A 10,084-nucleotide genomic window follows, 5' to 3' on the forward strand; every position below is an offset into this window, starting at 1 on the left:
AGGAAATAGGCCAAGTGACCTATAAAGGGACACTTATCAGAATAACACCTGATTTCTCAGTGGAGACTTTGAAAGCCAGAAGGACCTGGACAGATGTAATGCAGACACTAAGAGACCATGGATGCCAGCCCAGACTAATATAGCCAGCAAAACTTGCAATCATCATAGACAGAGTGAACAAGACATTCCAAGACAAAACCAGATTTAAACAATACTTATCCACAAATCCAGCCCTACAGAAAGCAGTAGAAGGAAAATTCCAACCTAAAGAAGTCAGATACACCAACGAAAACACAGGCAATAGATAACCTACAGCAGTAAATCCCAAAGAAGGGAAATACACACACACACTACCACCAAAAGATAACAGGAACTAACAATCACTGGTCACTAATATCTCTTAATATTAATGGACTTAATTCACCTATAAAAACACAGGCTAACAGAATGGACATGAAATCAGGACCCATCTTTCTGCTGCATACAAGAAACACACCTCAATTTCAAAGATAGACACTACCTCAGAATAAAAGCCTGGGAAAAGTCTTTCCAATCAAATGGTCTTAAGAAGCAACCTGGTGTAGCCATCCTAATATCCAGCAAAATAGACTTCAAACTAAAATCAATCAAAAGAGATCAAGAAGGACATTACATATTCATCACAGGAAAGATCCACCAAGATGAAGTTTCAATTTTGAACATTTATGCCCCAAATACAATGGCACCCACATATGTAAAAGAAACATTACTAAAGCTTAAACCACATATAAAACCCCACACATTAATAGCGAGAGACTTCAACACCCTACTTTTACCACTGGACAGATCTCCCAAATCAAAACTTAAAAGAGAAATAAGAACTTATCTACAGAACATAACACCCTAACAAAAAAGAATACACCTTCTTCTCAGCACCCCAATGGAACCTTCTCTAAAATCAACCACATACTTGGCCACAAAGCAAATCTCAACAGATACAAAAAAATTGAAATAACCTCCTGTGTTTTATCAGACCACCATGGTATAAAGTTAGATTTCAACAACAAAAATTACAGAAAGCCTACAATCTCATGGAAATTGAATAATGCTCAACTGAATCACCAATGGGTTAAGGAAGAAATAAAGAAATTAAAGACTTGCTAGAGATCAATGAAAATGAATATACCACATACCCAAACTTATGGAATGCTATGAAAGAAGTGCTAAGAGGAAAATCCATAGCACTAAATGCCCACATAAAGAAGTTGGAGAAATCTCACACTAGTGACTTAACAGCACACCTGAAAGATCTAGAACAAGAAACAAAGTCACTCAAGAGGAATAGACACCAGAAAATAATCAAATTGATAGCTGAAACCAATAAAATAGAAAAAAGAGAACAATACAAAGAATCAATGAAAAAAAAAAAAGAGTTGGTTCTGGCTGGAGAGATGGCTCAGTGGTTAAGAGCACTGGCTGCTCTTCCAGAGGTCCTGAGTTCAATTCCCAGCAACATGGTGGCTCACAACCATCTATAATGAGATCTTGTGCCCTCTTCTGGCCAGCAGGGACACATGCAGGCAAAACACTGTATACATAATAAATAAATCTTAAAAAAAAAGAGTTGGTTCTTTGAAAAAAAAAGTCAACCAGATAGACAAGCCCTTATCCAAACTAACCAAAAGGAAGAGAGAGCATCCAAATTAGCAAAGTTAGAAAAGAAAGACATAACAACTAACATTGAGGAAATTCAGAGAACCATCAGGTCATACTTCAAAAACCTGTACTCCACAAAACTGGAAAATCTAAAAGAAATGGATAATTTTCTGGATAGGTACCACATACCTAAGTGAAATCAAGACCAGATAAACTATTTAAATAAACCAATAACGCCTAAGGAAATAGAAACATTCATTAAAATTCTCCCACCCAAAATGCCCAGGACCAGATGGTTTCAGCACAGAATTCTACCAGATCTTCAAAGAAGAAAAAATACCAATACTCTTTAAATTGTTCCACACAATAGAAACAGAAGGAACATTACCAAACTCCTTCTATGAGGCTACAATTACCCTGATTCCCAAGCCAAACAAAGATTCAACAAAGAACGAACTACGGACCAATCTCCCTCATATATTGGGAAGCAGACTCCAAGAACACATCAAAACAATTATCCACCATGATCAAGTAGGCTTCACCCCAGGGATGCAAGAGTGGTTCAACATACAAAAATCTGTCAATGTAATACACCATATTGTGTTCCCCAAAATATTGTACACCCCAATAAACTTATCTGGGGTCAGAGACAGAACAGACACTAGATACAAAGGCTAGAAAATGGTGGCACTCACACCTTTAATCCTAGCATTCCAGAGGTAGAAATCCCTCTGGATCTCTGTGAGATCAAGGCCACATTGGAAACAGCCAGGCATGGTGACACATGCCTTTAATCCCAAGAAGTGAGCCTTTAATCCCAGGGAGTGATGGCAAAAACAGAAAGATATATACGGCATGGATACCAGAAACTGGAAGCATTTGGCTGGTTAAGCATTTGGCTGGTTAAGCATTTGGCTGGTTAAGCATTTGGCTGGTTAAGCTTTCAGGCTTTCCAGCAGCAGTTCAGCTGAGATTCATTCTGGATGAGGACTCAGAGGCATTCAGTCTGAGGAAACAGGATCAGCTGAGGATTCAGTGAGGTGAGGTAGCTGTGGCTTGTTCTGCTTCTCTGATCTTCCAGCATTCAACCCAATAACTAGCCTCAGGTTTGATTTTATTAATAAGACCTTCTAAAATTCATGCTACATCTGGTGCCCAACGTTTGTGGCATGAATTCATGAAAAAGCTGCTTGCCTGTGGCCTTGTGGGCCCCAGCTAAGGCCCGAGCTATACTTGGCTGGTTGTGGTGGCATATGCTGGTAGGATTTACTGAAGGAGGCAGAGGCAGGAGGGTCCCGAGTTTGAGGCCGGCATAGGAGGCTTGCTAAGGAGAAGCTTTGACCAGACACAAATGGTGGTGGTGAGACCATGGAGGCATCCGCTGCTCTGAGTTGCCAGCTCCTTCTCATCGTGTTGGTGACTGCGGTGATGCTGCTATCTGGGACAAAGGGTTTATTACTGCTTGTTTAGAGAAGAATAGCCAGGACCATTGTGTTAAAGAAAGTATCAGGAAAGGTCAGTTTGGAAAAGTTTGGCAAGACAAATGGTGGGGAGAAATTGCTGTCAAGATTTTCTCTTCTAGGGACGAACATTCATGGTTCCAAGAGACAGACAATTATCAGACTGTGATTGCTCCAAACCACAGAGGTGCACGCGCACGCACGCACGCACGCACGCACGCACGCACGCACAAAGTCTTCAGAGAACCATGACCACTCCTAACAGCAACTTTGAAATCTTTAAAAAGATGACAGGATCCCACAATGATGATTCCACATGGACTATGATAAAGCCATTAAGCTGATTAACACCATGGAAAGATCGACTTTGGACTACAAACTGGTCAGGACAATTTCAAGATGACTAGCTGAGATGATCCAGCCTGACAGACTACTCCAACAAGGACTTGTGACAAGCCCTGAACTTTCCTATTATGCAGAGACTGGACAAATGATACAGGACTTGACAATTAACCCCAAAACTTTCTTTTCACGATCCCCTAAAGATTCTTCACTCCTAGAAAGCAGGAAGTAATTTTAAGAAAATGACACCCACATTCCCAAGAGGTAGGATGAGAGGTTTTTGGTCGTTTAAAGAATTTTGGATATTGTCATTGTTTATGACTGTTGGTTACAAGTGGTTAATTGTTAATGATCAGGGAAAAAAGCTGAACAAGGAGATTAGATTCAGAGTTTTTGTTTAAAAAAATAATATAGATATGAGGTAGATCATCGAATCTACTCTGAGAAAAAAGATAAAGAAATAATAAGATAAATGGGTAGATCATTGAATCTACACTAAAAAGAAAAAGGGGAAGGTATAAAAATGACAAAAGGTAGATTATTGAAACTTTTATGAAAAAAGAGAATATGAATATGATAAGATAAAAAGGTCAATTTTTGAATCCACTTTTAAAAAGGAAATACTCCTTTTAAATAGGATAAGTAATGAAATTTAAACTCAAGCATGTTGTTAAAAGGAAAATGCAAACTCCCTGTATCATTCCAGAAGAAAAGAGCCATCTTCTACTATGGGACGGGAAAAAAACCCAAATTAATTAAGGGACTGTTCTATTACTAATCTCAATTCTTTGATTCTATTCTGATTCTTTAAACTTTTCTTAAAGTATGGATTTTATATCAAATTTACAAGATATATATATATATATATATATACATACACATACATATATACACATTTTAAACTTTGTTAAGATATGAATGGTTATATAGAGTACTAATTCTAGAAAAAAAGGCTTCAATTAGCTGCATATATATGTCTTTGGGTTCGAGTCTCTTATCAGTTTTCTGCAGGAAATCACGGCCAGGCCTAACATCAACTGAAGTCTCCAGGAAGAAGATGGGGCCCCACAACAACAACAATAACATGTGGACAATAATATCACTAAGCTGATAAACATCATTTACAGATCAGAACAATTTTGAAAGGGCTAGCTGAGATAATCCAGTTTCAAAGACTACTTGAATAAGGACTTGAGATAAACACTGAACTTTGGCATTATGCACAGACTGGATAATGAAGGATATAGTTATCTTTCCTAGAATTTGACAATAAACCAATTTTTCTTTTCAGAATAAAGATACCTTCGCCCACACCCAGCAGGAAGCAATTTTAAGCATGCAACGCCCACATTCCCAAAGAGGTGGTGTGGGGCAGGTGGTTTTTTGGTCTTTTAATGGGTTTTGGGTCTGGGATAATTTTCATTGTTTAGGAGGGTTGGTTACAAGTTGTTTAAGGGTTAGAAAAAAGGGCTAAGCAAAGGATATTAGATTTAAGGTTCTTGTTTAAGAAAGAAAGAAAAAGACAATTACTAGTTTTAAATACTTTACATTGGATTGGATTTTTTTAGATTGTATACAAATTATATATATTGAAATTGATATTTTTAGAAATTATTATATGTATATTTCTAATTTTGTTCAAGATATTGTACTTATACCATTCATTTAACAATGTAATGCAATTTGCTGATTCTTGAATGTTATTATTACCAACTATTAGGATATAAAGAAATGAAAGTTAGTAGTCAGACATTACGATAGAACTTGTAGTCATATTAGGTATGCTTTCAAGATTGAGCAGATATATTTTAGATAGACAGGTCATCTTCAAACCCTTTAGAGATCTACAGAATATGGAATTTAAAATGTTTTAATAACTTAGAAAATTTTTCTTTTTTGTTATGACTATGAGACATGTCATCTCCTGGCAGTACCAATATGGGCATTGAAGAAACTGCAATTGGAGTTAACTTTCACTGTGGCAACAGTTAGCCACTGGACAACACAGTATCCTCCAATCAACTGCTGACAAATAGGACAGACAAGACATGAAACAAAGGACTACCAATTTTTGCCAAGACAGGTGTGGTTGTGACTTTATCAAAAGGCATCTTCTGAGGCCCGGGCAATATGGCACCATCCCTGAAGTGGCCTTTGCAATCTGAAAAGGCACAGTGCCCTTTTCTTCGAAGGCATCGGAACAGGCAGTGGGCCGATGGCTTCTGATGTGCAGTGGAAGAGCAGCTGAAACAGTTATTCTTGAAGAGTAACTAAGCTCACACCTCTCAATTGTAGACTGGCATTTAATAGAGGGATGTGGAGAAGAATGGGATGCCAAAATGAAGCCACACACATACAGGCAAGAAGAATGGACAGCTGAATTAAAAAAAATCAACAATTTCCAGAATTTAAAATCCTGAATCATGACATGACACTAGTGGAATTTAGGTGTTTCTGGTACATGGACTGCTCTCACCAAATGTGAGGTCGAACTGTTGACCTTGTGTACATCCTACTTCACAAATGAGTCTGTCAGATACGCTAAGCCTATAGGCTGAAGATGATACCCCAATGCTGCGGAGAAACCTCAGGAGACTGTCCAGGCAGCTGGCTGTTTCTATCAACTCACATTTTTTTGGAAGTTGTTTGCATGCACTTCCTGTTTTTATTTTTTTATTTCCTTCTTGGGTCTCTGAGGGAGTTGAAGATTAGTTAGTCATAGTTGAAGATTAGTTAGTTATAGTTGAAGATTAATTAGGATAGAAAGTGAATTAGATACATTTTGAACTTACCAAAATAGGATAGATAATGGAATTATTTTCTCTGAATTTGTCAAATACAAATGGACTAGACATTTTTTAGGTATTTATTGCTTGTATATATGGTATATAGTTATTGTACTTTTGTATATAGTTTTTCTTATAACTTTTTTCTTTTTTATTAAAATAGAAAAGGGGAAATATGGTGATATTTTATTTGTACTGAAATGTGATTTTATTTGTATGTTAATAAATAAAGTTGCCTGTGGGTCAGAGCTAATAGCAAGCCATAGCAGAAGTCAGGCAGTGGTAGCACATGCCTTTAATCCTGATCACATGACAGGCAGATCTCTGTGTGTTCAAGGATACAGCCAGCATGGAGACACATGGCTTTAATCTCAATACCAACCATAGAAAACCTGGAGGTCTGTACAGACTGGCAGTGTCGAGGAGGTCATATGGTTGGGTTTACAACCAATGAGAAGGCAGAACAGAAAGTCAATAAATAGGACAAACACACAGGAAGTAGTTCTCTTGCTGAGGAGGACAGCAGAAGCAGTGAAGGGTAAGGTTTTTAGCTCTTAGCTATTGCTCTGACCTCTTGGGCTTAACTCTGCAATCGACTCTGTGTTTCTTATTTAAAAAGACAGTTACATCTACACCATATAATCAAACTAAAAGAAAAAAAAAACTCATGATCACCTCACTAGATGCTGAAAAGGCATTTGACAAAATCCAACACCCCTTTATGATGAAGGTCTTGGAGAGAAGAGGAATACAGGGAACATACCTAAACATAATAAAGGCAATTTACAGCAAGCCGACAGCCAACATCAAAGTAAATGAAGAGAAACTCAAAGCGATCCCACTACAATCAGGAACAAGATAAGGCTGTCAGCTCTCCCCATACTTATTCAGTATAGTATTTGAAGTTCTAGCAAGAGCAATAAGACAACATAAGGAAATCAAGGGGATACAAATTGAAAAGGAAGAAGTCAAGCTTTCACTATTTGCATGCAGATGATATGATAGTATACATAAGTGACCCCAAAAATTCAACCAAGGAACTCATACAGCTTATAAACACCTTCAAGCAATGTAGCAGGATACAAGATTAACTAAAAAAAAACCAGTAGCCATCCTATATACAATTGCAAACAGACTGAGAAGGAAATCAGAGATACATCACCCTTTATAATAGCCACAAATGATATAAAATACTTTGGGGTAACTAAGCAAGTGAAGGACCTGTATGACAAGAACTTTAAGTCCCTGAAGAAAGAAATTGAAGAAGATGTCAGAAAATGGAAAGATCTCCCATGCTCATGGATAGGTAGAATCAACATAGTAAAAATGACAATCTTACCAAAAGCAATCTACAGATTCAATGCAATACCCATCAAAATCCCAACACAATTCTTCACAGACCTGGAAAGAACAATACTCAACTTCACATGGAAAAACAAAAAACCCAGTATAGCCTGTACAAAAAAACAACCTCTGGAGGCATCACAATCCCCGACTTCAAGCTCTACTATACAGCTACAGTAATAAAAACAGCTTGGTATTTGCATAAAAACCAACATGTGGGCCAATGGAACTGAACTGAAGACCCCGACATTAATCCACACACCTATGAATATACGATTTTCAACAAAGAACCCAAAACTGTACAATGGAAAAAAGAAAGCATCTTCAACAAATGGTGCTGGCATAACTATTGTCAACATGTAGAAGATTGCAAATAGATCCACATCTGTCACTGTGCACAAAACTTAAGTCCAAGTGGATCAAAGACCTCAACATAGATCTTGTTACTCTGAACCTGCTAGAAGAGAAAGTAGGAAGTACTCTTGAATGCATTAGCACTGGATATCACTTCCTAAACATAACACCAGTAGCACAGACACTGAGAGAAACAATCAATCAATGGGACCTCTTGAAACTGAGAAGCTTTTGTAGGGCAAAGGACATGGTCAATAAGACAAAATGACAGCCTACAGAATGGGAAAAGACCTTCAGCAACCCCACATCTGACAGAGGGCTGATCTCCAGAATATATAAAGAACTCAAGAAATTAGACATAAAAATACCCAACAGTCCAATCAAAAATGGGCTATAGAGCTAAACAGAGAATTCTTAACAGAAGAATCTCAACATACTTAGTCACCAGGGAAATGCAAATCAAAACAACTCTGACATACCATCTTACACCTGTCACAATGTCTAAGATCAAAAACACTGAAGACAGCTTATGTTGAAGAGGATGTGGAACAAGGGGAACACTCCTCCACTGTAGGTGGGAATGCAAACTTGTACAGCCAATTTGGAAATCAATATGGCAGTTTCTCAGAAAATTGGGAATCAATCTTCAAGACATAGCTATACCATTCTTGGGCATATACTCAAGGAGTGCTCAATCATACCACAATGACACAAGCTCAACTATGTTCATAGCAGCATTATTTGTTGTAGCACAAATTTTAGAAGGTCTTATTAGTAAAATGAAACCTGGAGCCAGGTATTGGGGTGAATGCTAGAAGATCAGAGAAGCAGATCAAGCCACAGCTTCCTCACCTCACTACTTCCTCAGCTGATCCTGTTTCCTCAGACTGGAAGCCTCTGAGTCCTCATCCAAATGGATCTCTGTTGAACTGCTTCTTAAAAGCCTAAAAGCTTAACCAGCCTAGTTCCTGGTTTTCACGCCTTATATACCTTTCTGCTTTCTGCCCTCACTTCCTGTGATTAAAGGCTCACTTCTTGGGATTAAAGGTGTGAGTAACCATGCCTGGCTGTTTCCAGTGTGGCTTTATACTCACAGAGATCTGGATGGATCTCTGCCTTCCAAGTGATACGATTAAAGGCGTGTGGGCCACCATTTTCTGGCCTCTATATCTAGTGGCTGTTCTGTTCTCTGACCCTAGATAGGTTTATTAGGGTACACAATATTTTGGGGAACACAATACCACCACAATTTGTAGTAGCCAGAACTTGGAAACAACATAGATACCCCTCAAGTGAAGAATGGATAAAGAAAATATGCACATATACACAATGGAGTACTACTCAGCAGAGAAAAACAATGACATCATGATATTTGCAGGCAAATGGATGCATCTAGAAAATATCATCCTGAGTGAGGTAACCCAGACACAGAAAGACAAACATGGTATGTACTCACTCATAAGTGGATATTAGATTTAAAGCAAAGGATAACCAGGCTACACTCCACAGCCTGAGAGAAGCTAGGTAACAAGGAGGACCCTAGGAGGGATGCATGGATTTCCCTGGGAAGGGGAAATAGATGAGATATCCTGTTTAAACTGGAAGTGGATGTGAGGGGTGGGGAGTGGGGTGGAGGGGAGATGTTGGGAGATGGGAACATAAAAGATTGGTTTGTTTGAGTTGAGGGTGGGACTAATGAAAGAGATATCTTGATAGAGGGGGCCATTCTGGGGTCAGGAATAAACCAGGTGCCATCTTAAGTTTTCTGGCTCACTAGACCTGTAGATTTCAAACTTTATAACACTGTAACCCCTTAACACAGTCCCTCCTGTTGTGGTGACCCCCCAACCATAAAATTATTTTGTTGCTACTTCATAACTGTAATTTTGCTACTGTTATGGATTGTAATGTAAAAAAAATCTATATTTTCTGATGGTCTTAAGTGATCCCTATGAAAGAATCCTTCATCCTCAGTGGGGTCAAGACCCACATGTTGAGAACTGTGGCACTAGAGTGTACTCAGACACAACAACAAAAACAAAAACCTTCAAAAGGTTCACATGGAACTCAGAACTGACTAGAACGGCCCCCATTTCACACATAGCTGTTGAGGTGTCATAAATACACATGCAAAATGAATTTGGTTAATGGAATTTAAAACAA

The sequence above is a fragment of the Peromyscus maniculatus genome, chromosome 1 (assembly GCF_049852395.1).
Source record: "Peromyscus maniculatus bairdii isolate BWxNUB_F1_BW_parent chromosome 1, HU_Pman_BW_mat_3.1, whole genome shotgun sequence".
Classification (NCBI taxonomy): Eukaryota; Metazoa; Chordata; class Mammalia; order Rodentia; family Cricetidae; genus Peromyscus; species Peromyscus maniculatus.